This window comes from Pseudopipra pipra, chromosome 4, assembly GCF_036250125.1.
Source record: "Pseudopipra pipra isolate bDixPip1 chromosome 4, bDixPip1.hap1, whole genome shotgun sequence".
NCBI lineage: Eukaryota > Metazoa > Chordata > Aves > Passeriformes > Pipridae > Pseudopipra > Pseudopipra pipra.
The window spans coordinates 48,946,606-48,967,512 of NC_087552.1; the positions used below are offsets into that span (position 1 = coordinate 48,946,606).

The 20,907-nt window shown below is 39.6% G+C and overlaps 1 long non-coding RNA gene across 1 annotated transcript; it reads right to left on the minus strand.

Moving 5' to 3' along the window:
• Positions 1–16,243: 16,243 nt before the first annotated feature.
• LOC135413865 (uncharacterized) lies at positions 16,244–20,461 on the minus strand. The gene is made up of 3 exons (XR_010430451.1): positions 20,367–20,461; positions 20,101–20,189; positions 16,244–17,503 (listed from the first exon to the last, which is right to left on the minus strand). It is a non-coding gene; the product is annotated as an uncharacterized LOC135413865 (long non-coding RNA).
• Positions 20,462–20,907: the final 446 nt, after the last annotated feature.

The window sequence follows — 20,907 nt, forward strand, 5'->3', positions numbered from 1 at the left end:
CCTGCCTGAAGCGGTTGTTAGGCTGTCGGAGTTGACCAGTTGACCATACAGAGATATTGATAAAGAGATGTTCCAGCTTCTGCTCTGCTTCATTGCCAGGCTCACAGGATCATGAGTTCCATCTGTTAAAGCCCTGATGGTTACTTATAACTGGGGAGAAATTGTACCAATCACCAAGCATATCATGTAGGACAAACTGAAGACGTCTACATGACACAGAGCTGTGCCAAAGGAGCAAAACAGCCAAGTTAAAAATCCCATCAGCATACTGTTCAGCCTGGGAGAATACACCTTGTTGAATAACAGGACAAATCTGGATAGCTGTACATAGCCCTATGCTTCAACAGGAACATTCCCTAGGGCTTCACCAGAGCAGAATTCAAACTAGAGAGAAAACATGGTGACAGTAAGTCAATAAGAAAACAATGTCATCCTTTCATAAGGATGTCAGCCAATGTTCATCTAATTCAGGTAAAAATAGAAGCTCTCCCATAATGACCTAGTTCTTCTGTTTCACATTGCTAGCTCTGTCTAAACTTGAGTAGTTCAATACTAAACTTTCTAGAGACATTAAAGTCTGCATTATAAACACAACATAGCAGATTTACTGTTGGACCAACTATATTGTGTCTGTCTCTTAGAAACACCCAGTAAAAAAATTGTAAATACTTCAAAGACGTTTTAAGTACTGATGAAATAAATGGACCCAGAGCATTGGAAAGAGCTAGATATGGTACAGGCAGGGAATAGCCAAGTTTCCTCGCATACATCTGTAAGGGCTGACATGCAGCACCCATTTTCACAAGGGCTGGTTCCCCTCCTTCCACCATGTCTGCATGTGGCCAGGCAACTATCCCCAAACCATCAACCCCAAAATATCTGCCATCAAAAAGAAGCAGGGATGTGGCATAGATGAAATACATACATATATGCATATACATACCTACCTATGCACACACTGGACTAGCCTCAGGGCTTTTAATAGCTGAGAGAGGAAGAAAGTTGGTGGAACAAGCATAGACAGTAGAAAGGACCAAGCAACAAAAATCAATTGTGTGGTATGAAGCCAGGGCAGGCAGCAGTCAAGAACAGAAGCAAATGGGATATCTATGGCCTCTCAGGAGGGTAGATGCATTCAAACACGCCACGGAATAAATGAAATGATCAGTGGTATCAGATGGCAATACTAAGTAAAAGAGATAACAGCACTTAACCTGTGGTGTCAAGCAGGGAGAGGTGAAAAAAAAGATTGCACTGACGTATAACTGGCAGATTGCTCCGGTGGAGTGGCTCTCCAAAGCATCAATAGGGGACTGAAAACAAGGCTGGGGAGCCCTGCCTCAAAGCCAGAGAAGCAGTGAACGAAGACTAATTTTTTTTAGCTGTTACAGGAAACCTAGGGAGAATGACGAGTTCTTTGCAAAAAATCTCCTCTTCTTGGTATCCCATTTCTGTTGCTGTTGTTAATGCAGTTGAACATTCTTTGAAGTTGAAATAATTTCCTTCATCCAGCTTTCCTCCCTCCCTGACCTTGTTCTTAGCCCAGTTGAATTAACAATTTAAATTAATTAAAAACATACTTCTCTGAGTCAAAGCTCTTCCATACAATGTGTTAAGAAGCAATATTGCACATGTTTACAGAAATTTCAAGTTTAAGAGGTTTTACCTTTCTGACTATGCAGATTTTCCCTGTTGAAAAGACTAATTTTCTGTGATTACAGGGATATCTTCCATGCATAATATTCACCAAATTTCATTCATTCCTCCTTCAGAAAAAGACCTTGATCTTCCTTATTCTTCTCGCATTTCAGTGAATATTTTTTAAGGTGAAAAATACTTGATAGTTTTTCAAACTATTCAGATTCTTCCTTTTCAAACATTTTGTCCTTGTCCACTAGGATTTCTACATACTCACAATTCCTGGGATATTTCTTCTGTGTCTGTCTGTTCCAGACTGAATTGGCTTTTGGGGTTTTATGAACTTCTACGCATATTCCTGGCAATACTAGCTTCACTGTCTCTGCTTACTGATCTTATCATAAGCCATTTACTGTTTCCATTTTATCCTTCAATTAGACCCTTCTTCAAACACATTCTTTCACATTCTTTCCCTAGGTTGTATAAAAGAGAGGTCTTTAATCTCCCCTTTCCTCTAATTGAAGCTGTCCTTCCCATCATGTCCTTCCCATTTTCCACTGCAATGCTCTGGTTTTCATTAAACAACGTCAGCAATACTCCAGTTGCTGTTGCTTTTTCTTTAATGTGGTTTTCCAAGAGTAATAGCAACTTTTTGTCTTTCCAGAGAACATGGAAAGAAAGTTGCAATTTATTAGCCTCATAAAATAAAGGATTGCAGTACTGATACCGCATGAGAACAAGGTAAGGAAAAGATAATCCTCTAGGTCCCAAACAGGTAACGTATTACCAAACATTGCTGCCTGACTAGGCACTGACACATCAATACCTTCCAACTGTAACTAGAAAGACTGCAGGTCAACCCTGTTGGGGGAACAACATGAAAAGGTAGAATTGGGAACAAAACGAGAAAAGGTTCCTTCGGTCATATAACTGTGCTATCTGGGGGCACAGTGCACTTAAACAGTCACAAAAGCCTTGTCCAGACCTGCACAGATGGAGGAGATGGGACTGACAAACCCCAGCAATAACTCAGTGTAAATTGAGGGGAGATGTTAATCATTCAGACTTTCTTCTCCACTGAAGATGCACTGAGTACCAGCCACAGAAGATCTCATCAGATTGAAATAAGACAAATAGTGGTTGTTTCCACAAGCAGGAGGTCTTAGCCTCCAGCAATTATCAGAGTTCTGCTATTATCCACCAGCCACAAAGCTAGCAATTTTTCAGACAGCTCTTACAAGCAGTGATAATAGACCAAGTTCCTAGCCTGACTTGACTCAAGTGGACAAGATTGCCAGTGCTTTTGTGCTGTGCAGTTTCCTAGTATCACACTCTCAGACAGTTACGTTTGCTCTAAGACAAGTCATGAAAATGAAAACCACATACTCAATATGTGCTGTAAATCACATACAGCTGTTGGAGTAGGATAATACCTGCTTTTCTTATTGTTTGTTTTTAGTTAAAAAGAAAGTAACAAGCACTTATTTTTTCTGAGTGGGAAGGAAGGAGAATTGAGGAATGAAAAGAAATTAAAAGCTTCTCAAGAAATTTTCTGGTGTTTGTCCTTGCCTCCTTCCAGGATGAGATTTCAAAGCCAGAGCTTAAAGATAGCTTGAATTGGAAGCAGAGAATGTGTCATAGTTTTATCAAGCTCAGGGTTACAGAGAGATTTGGTGCAAAAACAGCTGCTTCTGACTCACATGATTCAAAGTGACTGAAAAACCTACAGGGTGTCTATGAGATGCTTCCCAGCCCAACACACTTGGACTTTTTTGGTTTTAAAAAGTGATCAGCGAGCAGCTTCCACACCTGCCAATCAAAAAAGGGTCTTCCAGCTCTAATGGGCAATGAGAGCCCATTTCTCCACAAAGACTGTCCTCAGTGTGTGGGGTCAGACAAGGGGTGGCTGTCTGGGACAACACCCGGGAGCAGGAACCCAGACTGGCTCCCAAATGTCACACACCATCATGGATTTTGGTACTCTCTACCTTGGATATGTCAGTGTCTCTGACCAAAACAAGGACAGTGTTGCACTCCGTTCAGACACTGTTGTAGATGCTAAAATCCAGATGAGCCAAAAGTCCTACACGTTGGCATGATTCTATACCCAAATTACCAGGTCTGGAGCTACCGCAATCATGGCCAATTCAGGAGCCCACTGGTCATGGTGTCCTTCCTTGTGAGCTTCCCCTGTTCACTTCCTCCTAATGTGCACTCCACTACATACAACAACACATTTAATAAGACATCAGCCCAGGATTTTTGAATGAATAGAGCTGATTAAAATTCAGAACTTCTGTACTATGAGGAGGTTTTGAAATTTCAAGTTAATTCTTTCTGTCAATCAGAGTTTGAAATAAAATATGTCTGTCATATATTGAAAGTATTTTAAGGATTTTCTTTGGGATTGTGTGAACTTTTCAGTATGAATTATATTTATCTGATTATTTATCTGAATGGTAGCATTTTACATTGATTTTAAAAGGTTAAAAATTTTAAATGTTTAGAAAATTAAAACTATTAGAAATAATGTCAGTTCTAAATAGAAAACACAAAAGTTACATTTAGGAAATCACAGAATCACAGAATATGCCAAGCTGACAGGTACACACAAGGATCATCAAGTCTAATGCCTGACCCTGCATGTACCTAATAGCATCATCGAAATGCCTCTTGAACTCTGTCAGGCTTGGTGCTGTGAGCACTTCCCTGGGCAGCCTGTTCCAGGTTCCAACCACCCTCTGGGTAAAGAACCTAAACTTCCCCTAGCACAACTTCAGGCCATTCCCTCGGATTCTGTCACTGGTCATCACAGAAAAGAGATCAGTGCCTACCCCTCCTCTTCCCCTCACAAGTTGTAAACTGTGATGAGGTCTCACTTCAGTCTCCTCTTCTCCAAGCTGAACAAAGTGACCTCAGCTGCTCCTCATACAGCTTCCCCTCAAGACCCTTCACCACCTTTGTTGCCCTCCTTTGGACACTCTCTAAAGCTTAATATCATTCTTATATTGTGGTGCCCAAAACTGCACACAATTTTCAAGGTGAGGCCGCACCAGTGCAGAGCAGAGCAGGACAATCCCCTCCCTCGACCAGCTGGCGATGCTTTGCCTGATGCCCCCCAGGACAGGGTTGGCCCTCCTGGCTGCCAGGGCACTGCTGACTCATATTCAACTTGCCATCAACCAGGACACCCAGGTCTCTTTCCATGGCACTGTTTTCCAGCATTTCATTCTCCAGTCTGTACATACATCCAGGATTGCCCCATCCCAGATGCAGAATCCATCACTTTCCCTTGTTGAACTTCATATGGTTGGTGATTGCCCAGTTCTCTAATTTGTTGAGGTCTCTCTGCAGGGCTTTCCTGCCTTTGAGGGAGTCAACAGCTCCTCTCAGTTTTGTATTGCCTGCAGACTTGCTTAGTATCCCTTCCAGTCCTGCATCCAAGTCATTTATGAAGATGTTGAAGAGCACTGGGCCTAAGATGGAGCCCTGTGGAAATGGAGAAGGGAGAATTTCACCATTATTGGAATACCGCACCGATTTTATTTTAGAGTGATATTTCACATAAACAAGCAATAAATAAATTAAAAAAAAAAAAAAGAAGAAGAAGAAAAGAATCACGAAGCAGCATTTTCGGATCGATAAACAGAAATTTTTTGTTCCACTTCAAAAAGAGTGTTGATGACGTTCTTCTGTGAGTAGATCTCCTTGAAACATAATTTGAAGCTAGGGACATCAACAAGGAAAGTTTTTAGAGAAAGAGTGATTGTCTAAGGGTAGTTTCAAGAATATGAGCTTGTGGCTCCAGTTCTTGATTCATCTGTTTCTAAGTTTTGTCTTTCTGTTTGGCAGGCAGCTCTTGTCTGGGTTTTTTCATTATGTCCATCGACTTTTCTGAAAGAAGACTATGTAGAGCAAGTAGAGCAAGACCCCCAGTTCCTTTCTTCCTATACATCAGTGGCCACTATAGGATGTATCAAATGTAGTATTGGCCACCAAATTTTTGTAAATAAGGCTCTTTACTGTTCATTGTGCACTGTCAGATAACAGGTTTAATTCATGCTGTATGTTTAGTTCTGCACGAGTATTAATTTAGTCACAAAACCTGGTTTGTGTTTGGAAATCTCTTGAAGAAAAGACAGATCACTTTGCCTTTTGTTCCCAATCAACGTTACTCTATCACAATGTTTCCAAATGGCTATTTTAGATACTGAAGAATTTTTGCCGACTTTAAAAGCAGCTTTGTAATGCATTGTGACAAAAAAATAAATAATATTTGGTCAAAAGATCTAGTTTTTTGTAAGTGTATCATTATGATCTTATTCTAAAGATATTCATTAAAGTTTTTCTTGATTGGTGTAATCTAAAAGTATTACAAACTCTGGAATGAGGAAATTTAAATAAACCATCCTATATTAGTCATCCTCTAGCCTTTAAGTACAGACCAGATTTCAAATACCTGAGTAATTAAAGCCAACAGCAGTTTTACTTAAGAACTTCAGTTTTGATGACTATGTACTTAAGCCTTAAGTTTTGCTCAAGCCTAAGTAGCCATTCCCTGTTCACATAAAAGTGCCACGATATCTTCTCTCCTTCTTAGTGAAATCTGTATAAACTGTGGCACTTTCTAACCACAGCAAAGAATCCCTGATGCCAGGATGCGACTCTCTTCCATCCTCTTCCCATAAGCAGTGTATTGCGTTGGAAACACTTCCCTGAGACAGTGTGTTGTGTTCTGCCATTGCTGGTAGTTGGGCTGTGCAGTCTTCATTGAGGTATCAGCTTTACCTTACATCCTTTTTTTCCCACTGGAATCATTCTCCTTCCAATCCTAGGCTACACTAGGGAGATGGCAGCCAGAGAAGCAAAACCTCTTACTAAGTTTCTGCAAATATGAAAAATAAATAAGAACATAATGAATAATGCAAATTTTAGCTTGAGACAATGAGCACCCTATGCAGTTCAGGAAGCAGGCAGAGAGCAATGGGGACTGTTAATAGTTTGACAGTAGTTTTTTCCTCTGCACTGATCAAGAAACAGTCCTTTTCCAGGAAACAACTGAAATGGCAATGCAGCTGGGGTGGGAAGTGTTCATTGAGAAGAGTCCAAACTGGACTCTGGGATTCCACTTAAGCTTCTGTGCCACAAGAGCAAGCAAGCAATAGTTAATTAAAAGTGTAGATTAGGGCGTGTCATATACGGCATATTACAGGACACCTGACACAATTTAAGTCCATTTGCTGCAACATACTTATTTCCAGATGCCTATACTTGGATTTCAATCATTCTTTAATTTTTCAAACTGCCACTAGTAGTTCATTACATTGCAAAAGTGTCTGTGACTGATGGCAGGCTAAGGTCAAACAGAGTGTAACGAGTTTTTTTATTTGGAGGAATGCACTTTTGGATGCAAGTGGCCTCAAGCACCACTCTTAGTCTTATCATGAGCTGCCTTTTTTTTCAGAGTCGCATAACATACCTTCTGTTCTTTCAGACAGTGGCTAGAGATGTTTAACTGCTTCCAGTGCCATCATGATTACCTGTTTTGTCCCCACGCTTTGATGTTATAGTTGTCACCTTTGTTCATGGGATAAAAAAACAAACAACAACCCCCCCTACAAGAGTACAGTTGTACCCTGCACTGGGTCACAGCCTGCTTTGGGCATCCATGTACTCTGATGGGGGTTTTCTGCAAGGGCTGAAGGCGAATCTCTGCTTCATTGTGTATTTCCATGGGCTTCAGGGGTGCAGCTGCTTCACCAGGATCTTCACTGCAGGCTGCAGGGGAACCTCTGCTCTGGTGCCTGGTGCACTTACTTTCCTTCCTTCACTGACCTTGATGTCTGAAGAGTGGTTCCTCTCACATATTTCACTCCTCTCTCTCCTCTGGACACAATTAATTCTGAAAAATATTTTGTTTTCTTTCTTAAATATGTTATCCCAGAGGCATTACTACCATTGCTGATTTGCTCAGCCTTGGCCAGCAGTGGCTCCATCTTGGAGCTGTCTGGCCTTGGCTATGTCAGACACGGGGAAGCCTCCAGCAGCTTCTCACAGAAGCCACCCTTATAGCACCCCCCACTACCTGAACCTTGCCATGCAAACTGAACACACAGGGATGGTGTTTCTAACATGTAGAGTATTATATATTGGCAGAAATATTTTTACTGGTGTTTATAATAAATAGTGAAAAATGTTTCCATCAAGCACTGAGGACCTTTTGTTTCCAGCTCTTATTTGAGCATTTCAGTAGTGACAAATATCTATTTAACATCACTGCTATGAAAACAGTAACTTCCTAGTTGTAGTTAGTGAGTCCAGACTCTCATCGGGTCTGTAGAGTAACAAGTTATAAGGTGGGTCTCCCTGATTGGGAAGAAGTTGTTTCCCCACCAGGCAGGGGATTCAATCAGAGATGTCCTGTTTCTTGAGTGCATAAAAACATACTCCAGGCTTTGGTGAAAAAACATATCACACCTACTAGAGCTTAGGAACTCATTATTCCTTCTAACTTTGTTTCTCTTGCAGAGTCCTCCTTTGTACACCAGGAACTTCAGTCCACAGCTCGGCTCTTCATGAATAGCTTCCAGATGTCTGGCCAGGGCTACGTGAAGAGTTTAATAATCCCAAATGGTAGGGTCACAAGGAGCACTGTAGAAAGGTGTTGTATATCATTCACACCATGTCTTCCTGCCTCATTACCTCTCTTACAGCCAAAGATGTCAAATACTAGGCCCATTTTCAAACACTCATCTGTCTCTGTACGAAAACTGTTTATCACTGCATCTTCTGCATTACATCACAGATTCGCAAATAGCTTTATATATAATGTTGTTCTTACTCTACTATGTGTTTGATTTTGAACTAAAACACCTACCCTGTCAAGCTATTGTCTGAGCCACATCTGATTTGCTGAAGCAGGAAACATCCTCTGTTTGCTTAGTCTAACCCAGATCCTTATACCTCACTTGAAGCAACTCATGAAACACAGGATGAAACATGAAAATGTTGTAATAGGGGTGTCATTGTTTCATCTTCAAAATCCACTTTTAACTATCCCTCATCTTCCCTTTGCTACTCAGAGTAATCATGTCAGGTGTATGCTTGATTCTTGGCAACCTGCTCTGGATTTTGCTCTCTGCCAGTTTAATGAATTTATCAACTCTCCTGTGTTCGTTATTGCTTTTTCCCATAAGAACCTTAAGATCATTCATATATTTTTACTTAAATTATCCCTGAAGTGGAACTTTTTCTCTCTTAAGGGATCAGAAAAGTAACACTTGATTTTTAAAAACCAGATGGATAAAACAAATATTCAAATTAAAAAGAAAAATCTAAATACCAATGTAAAACATTACTGTAACAAATCCAGTGGAGGAAGTAATCACAGTGCCTATTTATCAGATGGTAATACACAAGAAACAGACACCACTTCTCCATTAAAGAAGTCTAATATTATTTTCAGAGTTCTAGAACAAATATTCATTATCTAAATGGAGAAGGACGGCTAATATGTACTATATGGTGGGGGTTTTTAGGACACATATACCTAAAATGGGGGTTTTTAGGACACATATAACACAAGATCCAAGATGATTTTCCCTTTAGTTGTGTTATACAGCATATCAAAATCAAGATTAACTCAGATAATACAACACCACAGACTGACAAAGGTTGGATTTTAGCTACCTAAAATCTACTACTAATTGACAGGGTGATGATGAATGCATTGCATGGGGAAGCTGGCAGAAACTGAATATTCCATTTACTCTCCTTTCCTTACCAATGAACAAGGAAATGAAATTGTCTTGGTTTAAAGACAGTATATTTGGGAGGTGGGAACTCCAGTAAGATAAAACACCTCCCCTTTCATTCCCCTTCACCTAATATAGAAAACAACAAAAATGTGAGGAGATGTAAGTGAAAAATAACTATTTACTTAAAGAAAATAGCAATAACTACAAAAAACGCAGGTAGAAAACGATTTACTCACTAAAGCCAAGATCCACCAAAAACAAGTGGCGCCCCCACCCCTCAGGAACAAAAAGGGGAAATCCAAAAACGGCAGAGGGTCTTTCCCGATGAACCTCCTCCCCCTCCCCATCTGCCCAAACAAACAAAAGAAAACAATGGGAGGGAGAACAGGGGCATTTTCCTGTGTCAGCCAGGCTGAGGTGGCATCAAGCTTCAGATGATGTAACGGAATCAATACTCATCACTAAAGTTTCCTCCCCATCTTTGTAACTATAACAGAAATACAGATGCATACACCAGAAAAACACACTAAGAAAATTAATGTGCAGGAAGGTTGGTTTATTTCTGACAGTTTGATTAAGGACACTTAAATTTGAGTGCCCATCTAGGTCAAGTAATGTGGTCCACTGCCTCTCATCAGAATGAGTGATAGTCAATTCTGAAATATCATTTATCACTATATTTCACTTCCAAGGAACCAGAGTATCTAAACCTTAAATTAAATAGCTCTTTAAAAGGGAATCTCAAACTAGGAAAACCCTGCTACATGTGTTTATCTTTGTTCTCTAGGTAGGTCTACTTGATTTAACAGGACAGCTCACATACATCAAGGTGATCATGCTTTGCAAGAATGAGCCCTTTCCCCACTTCTCTGCATCAGACCAAAGACCAGATCTCTACAGCAGAACATGACGTACCAGCCAACTTACAGCTTCTTATCATTATAGCACACATTCAGTTGTGCTTCCCCAAGGATGATGGTCCAATGCCAAGCTTTCCCTGATATAGAAAAGAGAAGGAATGGAAACACAGCCAGGGTACAAATAGCTTGCAAGACAGAGTTTGGCCATTTCTGCTGATGATGGGGCTTTGAGTAGGAGAACCCCTTCTTCTACTGGGCAGTAGGACTGCCCTACTCCACTGCTGACCAACATAGCTTGGCCAATCTTCCATTGCTATCTAGGTTCAGTCCATGGGGCTGAGGTGGTTTTGCTGCTGCTCCCACCAGCCTGATGCCAAAGAGTGCTGACTGCTTGCCCCTCCAGCGTCTTCATATCAAAGTGGGTCTCACTGACTTAAAATCCACAATAAAGAGTAGCCAGGCCTTTTTTGTCTAGCACAAGACCCAGATCCAGATGTGTCAATGCTATTATTCATGTCCATATTATTGATCTGTGCATACCTATCAATTTGAACATGTGCTAGACCTATTGGATTAATTCCCTATATGTGAATGCATGGCACAGCAGCAGCAGCTTTGCTATGTTGTAGTTCTGGAGCAATCATGCATGCATGATCTAGTTGCACAGACATATTAATCATATCTGGAGGTAATAATTTTATTTGCCTTTTAAATAAGACAGCTGATCACAGATGGATTATCTTTATCCTTGTACATAATAGCATGACCTTTCTGGACTGCTATGTAAATATTTAGTCCTTTTTTTTGGCACACAGTCATTTCCTGTGCTTCAAATAAAGAGATTAGTAATCACAAACACATTTGAGATGAATGCTCAAGTAAGAGTAAACTCATCATTCTCTTCATTGAACAAACACTGTGGAAATCTGACAAGAGCAAAAACTGTTGTAGTCTGAAAAGCATTCATTACTGGCTGAACATATGCTACAATTGTTACTACCATTTATCATTGCCTGGTGGCAAAGCAAGACCCATGACTAAGCAGTGTTGATGATCTCATAGTGCCCTTCTCTGTTCATACTCATAGTCTTCTTACAGCTATAAAAAGTTCAAGCTCTCACATCATATAGATTTGAAAACTTGGAATGGACTTGGGAAGATAAAAAGACTGGAGATATTTGCAGACCTTCTCAGGTCATAGAAGCCCACTCTCTCCACTGAGTGTTCCTTTCACAGGCCCATTTGATAACCCCATTAGTAAATGTAGAACAACAAATGCACAAAAGTAATGCACAATACATTCCAGCATTGAAGTAAAGCACCATTTCAAGAATATTCTTTCAAAAGTACCTTAGATCCAGATCTCTTCGGACCGAACAGATGTTAAAAGATTTGACTGGTTCTGCAGCTGTGAACCCCTTACAAATGCATCATTTCATGAGAAACTTTTCCATTTTAATCTAAGACAGATGGTGTACCGAAAGGGATTGTATCAGTCTAGCCTAATAAGATTAATAAAGTGGTAATTATTTCCTTCTGTGCTTTTCCACTGTTTCGATGTATTTGAAGCTCTTACTGTATTTTCTGGGTTTTTTAGTGTATGATATGAAATCCCTCAGCAATGGAGGGTAATTCAGACTGGATCCAGCAGTGGCAAAGAACTCAGACACACTGAGAAACTAGCAAGTGCTAGAAATGAAGCAAGTGTTCCACTTCTTTTGGCAAGAGTTTAGCAGGGGAAAAACCCGGATGTTTTCAGAGGAAATGGGATACTGCTTTTCAACCAGTTTTTACTAAACAAAGACTGCAAAATTGTTTGCCTCCACTGAAGTCATTGTTGTTCAGATCACGAAGCAGGGCACTAGCCAGTTGAGGAGCTTCAAAAGCAAAGAGAAGCTAAAGTCAAATATTCACAGAACCAAAAGCAGAGCAAAACTTGGAGTCTGGAAAAGTTTAGGTAGAATCAAATAGCAAAAAAACAGGAAAAAAAGAAAACATTGTGATGCACAATGATGAAACTAGGACAAACATACTTTTGTGAACAATTGCTTGTAACTGAGGAGAGACACAATAATACAAAATACACTGTACTGTTCGGTCTTAGAGTGGTAAAAGTGGGATTGGCTATCTTGAGTTTCTTCCATTTCATATAACTTTGAATCATATCAGAAGTTTTTAATGACACTTGTATTTTGTCAAGAAAGCAACATTCCAGTTCTAGTGGCAAGAGAAGATTCGTTTCCTAGAGCTTGGACAAGTCAAGAACATGTACAAAATAACCAGTGAGGAGGAGACTGCATCTCACAAGCCGCGTTAGAGAGGGAGGAAATGAGCATTTTCTGACTCCTTAGGTGTGTGGCAATCACTGAGGCAGGCTGAAGAGAAAGGGAGAGTGCAGATGGGGAAGGCAGGAGATTTGCAGACAGGAGAGTGTAGCTGGAGACGCAGGGGAAAAGTGAGAAAGCTGCAAAGGATCAAAATAAAGAGGGCAGAGATGAACTTCTGAAGAAGGAAGGAACCTGGTTCTGTTGATTTCCTTGGGGTGACTATATTGACCAAAGATATTTCTCTGTTTCAACATGACTTTATTTATCTTATCACTAATCTGTGTCCAGAAAGTTCTTCTTACCTTTGAAAATGTTAATTTCAGAAGGTCTTAAGCCTGGTCTTTTTTTTAAAGTATCTGTTTCTAGTGTTTTGCATAATCGAAGGATTTTCTTTTCCATGAATAAACGTATGGATGCTGTATATCTTTCCGTTTATCATTCACAGATCTGCAAACGTGAGAAACCACAAACGTCTTCCTTTGGGAGGCAAAATCAGTGAAGTTTGTATTAGTTGGATTTAAAAAAAAGGGGGGAAAAAGCAGTTTGCTAATGATTAGGCAAAGACTTGAGTTGGAAGCATAAGCATGAAGGCAACTCTTCAAACCGAGTTGCACGGAAGGGCTCCTGCTCTAAAATAAATCACTTTATACTGCAGGGAGAACAGCTTGCTATGAAGGCTCATGGATCATCACACATGGTATCTTATAAAGCAACCCCAAAAACTGGGAACTTATATGCTGAAGTCCAGGTTTCTTGCAGGAGTTGGCAGCCATCACCCCTTGTTGTGTCCTGTGAGCACCTGGAGCTCTTTTACTCTAAGGCTACTCAGTCACACACATCCAGTGTCAAAGATCTCCAAGGATGAATGCTAAAGCCATAAAAAGAAAACTCCAGAGAAGTTAGCAAGGTGCATGCCACTGCAGGTAAGGGTCCCTTGGGGAGTATGATAAGCAGTAGATGGATTCTGCTTCCTCCAAGGTATGCTGGTGAAGTCACCTCAGAGCTCATTCCGAAGTGGTTCCTACAGTCAGATCACGCAGATCAAGTATTAGGTTATTTTTACTGGCCAAATATTTTACTCTCCATCATCACTTTCATATGCTTCTGCCACCTCTCTCCTTCTGCACTTGCTCTTAAAAGTTACAGTGCCAGCTGAAGCTACCTTTAGATTAGAAATTACCATGAATTTAGAACCATGATGTGATTAATATATGAGCAATACTGCCCATCTCTTTGAAATAAATCATAAACCTACATTTTTTAAGACAAACACTTCTTTAAAAATGTAACATATCAATTTTTGTCACATAAAAAATCCCAACTCATTGTTTGTGTTTCCAACATAATTTGTCTTTTTTTTGCTGCCGTTGTGTAATACCACACTTTCTGATATAACATCATTTTGTATACAAATGTTCTACATCAACATCCCCTGAAAGCAGCATTTTTTAATTTCAGCACCAATGTTACTTCAAAGTTATCACAATGTCACATCAGTAGACTACTGCAGATCCTGCAAAAATGATAATACTGTGGTATTTAGCTCTGCTTTCTTACTTAAACTACCATCCTATTGAAATCAGAAAGTCAAAATGGCTTAAATAATAACAGAATAAAGGAAGTTGAACAATTGCTGAATCACTTATCAGGACATTAAGTTAGAACAGATACTAGATTTAATAACAATGTGTAGCAAACACTACGAAAGTTGGGGTTTTTTCATAGCCTTGCAAAAACTTAGAAGAGAATAGCTTTCAGAAATAGATAATGGGATATGCATAAAGGAATCTTTTCTCTTGAATAATGTATTCCTGAAAATACTGCTACAAGATTATGAAATAAGACAAAACAGGAACAGAGTTTTCTCTCTAATTAGAGCCACGGAAAGAATTGGTGATCCAAAAAGCATCAAACAAACCCTAAATATTTTAAGGGGCAAAGAAATACACAATGCAGAGGGCTTTCATGATTATTAGAGTAGAGCCAATCTTTCTAGGAAAGTAAAATGTGGTTTAAATATGGTACCATTACTTTATGTATGTGGTATGGGCTTAATATTTAACTGATTTCAGCTGGAGCAGAACTAGAGCAATGGTGAATGTTTTGAGCAAGAATACTATAATATTTTCCAAAGATAGAAAACAACCTTACCAATCTAAAGACAGCACTGACAGTCACAAAACCTGGTTGCAGCCCTCAGCTTTGCCATTGTAATCTGTCATGGCCACAAGAAAGTTATTGAATTTCTTCATGCTCGAATTCATTCCTGGAGCTGGCAATGCCCTGGTAGCCTCCCTTCTGGGGTTCTTGGTGATTTAGTACTAGACCAAAGAGGTCTTACAATTTAGTATTTTGCTTGATGAACTCAGATTTACTGAAAAATTAATACAATTTTTTATTTCTTTCATCCAGGTTTGTTCATCAATTTCTGTACTGTAAATTATTACCTCACTTCTCCTTTCTCCCTTCTCTTTAAATTAGTGCAAAACTAATTTTAGTTTACATTGTCTTCAGTGGAAATAGGATTAAAAACTTTCATGTAAACTACTGGCAACCTTGTGGAAACATTGGAAATTATAAAAAAAAATTATTCATGGAAGACATAGGAAGCAGAAAGTGTTAGTCATTTTAAAAGTCATACAATTTGTAAGCCACATGGCTAGTTCTGGCAGCAAGAAGTGAGACTCTTTAATAGACCTAATGGATGACGTCAAATCCTATGTTTAAATATCCGATGTGATTTAACTGCCTAAGAGTATCCTGTTGCAGGTTGTCTGTCTTTCGAGGCACATGAAATCTGATCAGACGCCGACAGCGTATAACAGTGGACTCCCAATAGAGCCATCAATATGTAACACAGATGTCAACCTTCTCTCAGGGGATCTCTCTTCAGGAATAATTGGTTGGTGGTGTTACTGGTCAGAAAGAAGAGAAAGAACCAAGATAAGAAATGTTAAGTGATTTCAGGTTTTCAGATAAGTGAGCACATACACAGAGCTTGAATTTAAAAGGAACTATTCATGTTGTGACCGCTACTTCAGGTCCTACCTCTCACCGGTAAGTTGCTTGAACTGCTTGAGAAGTCTGTTGTTTGGTTTACAACACAGGGGACAAATCCTCAAGTGATATAAGCTGCTACTACAGTAGGAAGATAGTAATTTATATTATCTGAAGGTCTGTAGAACAGTTAATTTTCCAATAATATTTTATAATTTTCAGAGAGTTTAATGGCTGGGAATTTTGACAATGCTCTTTTAAAGTGTGTGAGTGGTTTTTTGCCCTGTTTCTTTCTCTTAAGGGTGTTTAGCAAGTTCAGTATCAGGATGCATTACTTGAAAAATAAGTATAGAAGTAATCGCCTCTGCCTGCAGCATTAGACAGCCATACCTTTCCTATCTTAGCATCATTTCCTCTGAAATTAGAATGAAGACATAGGAAGACCAAATACATAATATGATTATTAAAACAATAAATTCTCCCCTCACATAAATTACCAAAATTTCAGACTCATCAGTAAAAGAAAACTCATCTTGCATCATGCTGAAACTCTACTAGAAACCAAACTATTCCTGACTTCAGCTTCATTGATTTTTGCTTTGTTACCAAAGAAGTCAATATTCTTAGCATGTATATGTCTGATTAGCAGACAAAAGTAATATGTCTGATTAGCAGACAAAAGTAATCTGTCTGGTGGGGAATATCTGTAGGGATGGAGTTGTCACAAAGAGGAATTTTCTTAAAGATAGACCATCAAAATCCTACAACCATCATAGTTTCCATTTATTCCTTTCCCCTTAAAGACTTTAGTGTGTTTACATGCAATGTTTTGCCTCATTCCTTGGGTATAAAAGCTGTTGACAGTATTGTGTACTCAACTTAAAAAACTACAAGCACATTAAAGGCACTGAGCTTCAGTTATTGCTTTCTGAAAACCTCTTCTGCATCATAGTCTGGAAAAGAATATTCTCATAAATGAAAACGACCTCATTGCTTTGAGAAACTGCATCAGTGTTTCAAAAGCAATCGAAAAAAAGTAATAACGCAGGGCTCTGGAGGGCTGATAATGGCATCAGGGAGAAGAAATATGTAAAATTCTCTGCTGAGCTGAACTGATGTGGTCTTATTGAACCCAGGCTACCTTACAAAGGGTACACTTATTTTCTGTGTGTCACAGTATTGCCTCTTCTGTACTGGCTTAAATGAAAATCAAGGAAAGTGGCCAAATTAAAGTGCAGGCAGCCTCAGGCTCCGCAAGTTCAATTGCTTCCCTTCTGTACCAGCATATTATCTGTACCCTAATACTTTTACTTATTTATCTGGCAAGAACTTTACAAGGGGAAAGTATCTTGCAGTGGTTCACACCTCTGGCACAAGCTTCTGGATGTATCTGATTGCAGGCTCTTTCCTTGCATATGGCAGGTTAAATTACGTACCTATACAGCCCAAAGCACCTCTGTGCAGTGGTGGGTGCACTCACAGACTCACTGACGGTGGTTGCAATGTGTCGGGTCAGTGGCTCCTTCTGAGTTGTTTGAGAATCATAGCAATGGCTTCCTGGAAGATTCAAAAATTTCACAAGTCTGATGCAGAGTCTGATCTGTCCCCTCAACCCAGCACAAGAGTGAGTAAAACAGAAAGGAAGAGTGAGGATATTTTTTAGTGTAAAACTTAAAGTATTTTTGAAAGACAGTGAAAGCAACAAAAATGCACTTTTACATTTTGGTTTACAAGCTACTTTCATCTACTCACTGTTCACTTTCAGCATTCACACACAAAGCACTGTGATACTTCCCAGTAATAATTATATGCAAGAACCATATGGACAATCCTGTGCAATGTGCTCTGGGGTGACCCTGCTTGAGCAGGGAGGGTGCACCAGATGACCACTGTGGCTCCTTTCAACCTTATTTATCCTGTGATTCTGTGAAAAGAGAGAAAAACAGAGCTTGGAGACACACTTTTTTTGAAGATATCATAACCAAAGCAGGAGGCCCTATTACCATGTAGTTATATAGATGATTAGAAAACAATGGTGTATCATTATAAGAAGTATAATGATTATGCTGATTGTAATTAGACAAGTAATTTCCAAGGAATATCTAATTCAAGGACTTTCAGGGTATGTATAATGCTGTGTAAAAATCTAAAAGTCCTTTTTTTCCTGTGTTTTAATTAGGAAAATTGCTTTGCACTTTACAGTTAATTGCAAGTCACCATCAGCTATTAAAGGTATGTCAGTTTTATCTACAGCAAAAGTGTATTATATCAGGCAAAGGCTGCCTATGTTAGAGACAGGAGTGCAAAACAGCATGTGTGTTGTTGGTCTGAGATAACCCACTTTGCTGTTTGAGTAGTTACTTTTGTTTGGCATACTTTGATATCTGGGCAGAAGGTGTATTAGAACTAAAGCCAAGAAAAAGAGGTTAAAAGAACTGCAGGATGCTTATGAACATAGGACTGCACTGACTTTGCAGGTAAGCTGTGTGAGAAGACCGCACACACACACAGCAGCACTTGAAGTATCACAGGTTTCCTTTTTTCTCCCGCTATAAAAGAAACAAAGGCTGTTTGTAACTCCTCAGATACTTCTCAGCTAAGCAAGTTATTAGTAGTGCAGGCTTTCCTTTGGGTCACTGCAACCCTCTGACATTTAGTAGACAGTTTTCTTGACCATCTTTATGCTTTGCTCATGGGTGTAGCTGCTAGAGCTGCAAACAAATGTTGATCTGAGTCAAATCTACCCCGAACTGAGGCCATTTGCCCTGGTGCATAGGCATACTTGACGATATAGGGAAACATCAGGTGTTCCTAAGAAAGCCAAAATATGGTCTGCTTTTATCCTCAACAGCTCTCTCCAGTAATTTTGCTAAGCTTACAAATTCTTACTTTGACCATGTATAAGGCAGGGGAGGTGGGGAGGTAGGGGAAAGGAGCAAGGAGCTGCCTTTTTCAAGTCAAACCGGGTGTAGGACAAACCTAGATGTGAAGAGTGGTGGTCTTTGTCTAAAGGCAGGATGTATTGCCTGGAAAACCTGAGCCAAGATGTCAGTTTTTAGACAAAACCTCTGGCCAAGGCCAGGGAGATACAGAAAACTAGAAAGGGCTTGAAAACACTGTGTGATCATTTCTTCCTTTTTCCAAGTTAAAAAAATAAAATAAGAAAAGAAATTTTGGCAAAAATCATCTGATTTGATTATTTGACCTCTGCAACATTGGAAAGGAGAACTTCATGCAGTAATAGTAGCTCCTTCTCTGCAGTAGTTTGCAAGCCTTCTTTATGAACTGAAGTGAGTCTCTGCATACAAAACGCCATCATAATCAGCTGAAGCACATCAGCCAAAAATCCAACATCTCATGTAAAAGTTAAGCCATGTCTTTCTCTGGAAGGCCCTGAGTAAATGTGCTTTAAAGAAAAGACAGCTTTGAAACAGAAGAATTGAATTCCTATCTCAGAGCTCACCTAAACACAAACTTCCTTCCAGCAAGAAGCTGGGACTGCAGTAGCAACTGCTAAATCAACATTGCTTCTGCTTCCTCTTGTGCTGTCTCAGAACACAGGGACACATTTTTCTGAACCACTGTCCTTGTACATTTGCACATGACTGTACACAGTTGTACTCAGCTCTGTTGGAAAGTGCAGATTTCCATGCAGATTTGAGGAAAAACAGACAAAAGTCAAGTATGGAAGTGAGAGTCAAGGAGAAACAACCACGAATATTTCTTGGTTCAAGCCCTGTTGTCTTCCTAGCGTTATCTCAACTTTTCAAAGTAGTTGCACACAAACAAAAGCATCCATACCCCAGCTGGCAGGTATCTGCAGTTACTGTGCATTATTAAACATTTATGGAGGAGCAGCTTCCATGAAGATTGAGTTGAATACAGAAGGACCATTTTCATCTAAGGTTACCTTGGAGTCCAGATGTCATTCAGCTTGATCTGTGTCTTGGAAGCTAACTGTGGCTGCAACATTTATAATTCACAGAAGAAAACCATAACTTGACCGACTTTTAACAAGTATACAAGGTTTTTACATGCATGCTGTGACCTTACAACAGTTAGTGAAAGCCAAAGCTTCGGAAAGCCTTAACCCATCTCATTCCTCAGCTGAGAGGCCAAGTTTAGGTTGTTCAATTCTCACCCCAATTTGCTGTTCAGAGGTATGTTGTTCCCCTCTTCATCTAAGTCCGGAGCCTTAGCTCTGAATATGTTTGAAGCATGTGTGGATGGAGGGATGGTGGTCACCAGTGCTATTTTTAGCATGATAAGGCTGATCTTTACAGCACCTCTTATAACTGTAGAAGTCTGATGGGCACCTCTACAGGGCCATCCAGCGCAGAAACCAAGCCTTACATGCTCCTGGTTGCCTTCCGTGGGAGCTTATTTCCATCTCTTTATTGAAGGTGGAGCTCAGAAAGATGCACTTGCTGAGTCCACATTCCCCTCTATCATGAAATGGATGAGGCCTGACAGTGAGCAATTCATAAATAGAGGATAATTACCGAGGCTTTAGAGAATTACCTTTTTTTTCCAAATCATTCACACTTGCTGTTTCCTGGCTCAGTGGAGACAGCAAACCCTCTCAGAGATGCTTTGTTAATTTTGGCTACCTGAAAGTAAGAAAAAGACCATTTTACTTCAAAGTACAACTTTCCCCAGTATGCTGGTCCTAATTCAGAAAACGTACACTAAAGCAAAATATGACTACACTTAAATTAAAATATAGCTTTGAATGTATATATCTGCTGGCTGAACCAAGCAGACATAATGAACACTGGCTCACTTACCTTGCTTTGAAGAGGCAGGAGAGCCTTTCAAGGGGCTTCCATGCTGCAGTTAGCTAGAAGAAACTGAAATAGTTGCATTGAGTCACCTTAAGACTGTGATGTTTAAGCTGAAAATCTCTATTGCAAAACTCCCCCCCCAAATCCTTGTGCCTTACTTTATACTCACTGCATTATTGCACCTTTTCTTACTGCTGTTGTTGCAGGTAGACTCAAAGATGATGTAGTTTCTGTATTTTTCTTAAAAGAAGGCCAAAGTAAAAGCTAACAGTGCAATCTGTTATATATCAGTTATTGCCCCAACCCCTCACTACTATGCAAATATTCACAACTCTGAACTTCTCTGGGCTCTGAAAAGCTGCTGACAAAGTTTAGCTGTCTCTCAATAAGCTTGTGAATTCCATAATAAAATAGCAAGAGCAAAATGTACTCTGGAAGATGGCCTAATGCAAAACTGTGGCAAAAAATTTAAATCATAATGTTACTGCCTTTTTGGAATCTTTTCCCATTTTAATGTGCATGTCAGCTGTGACAAAAATATTGA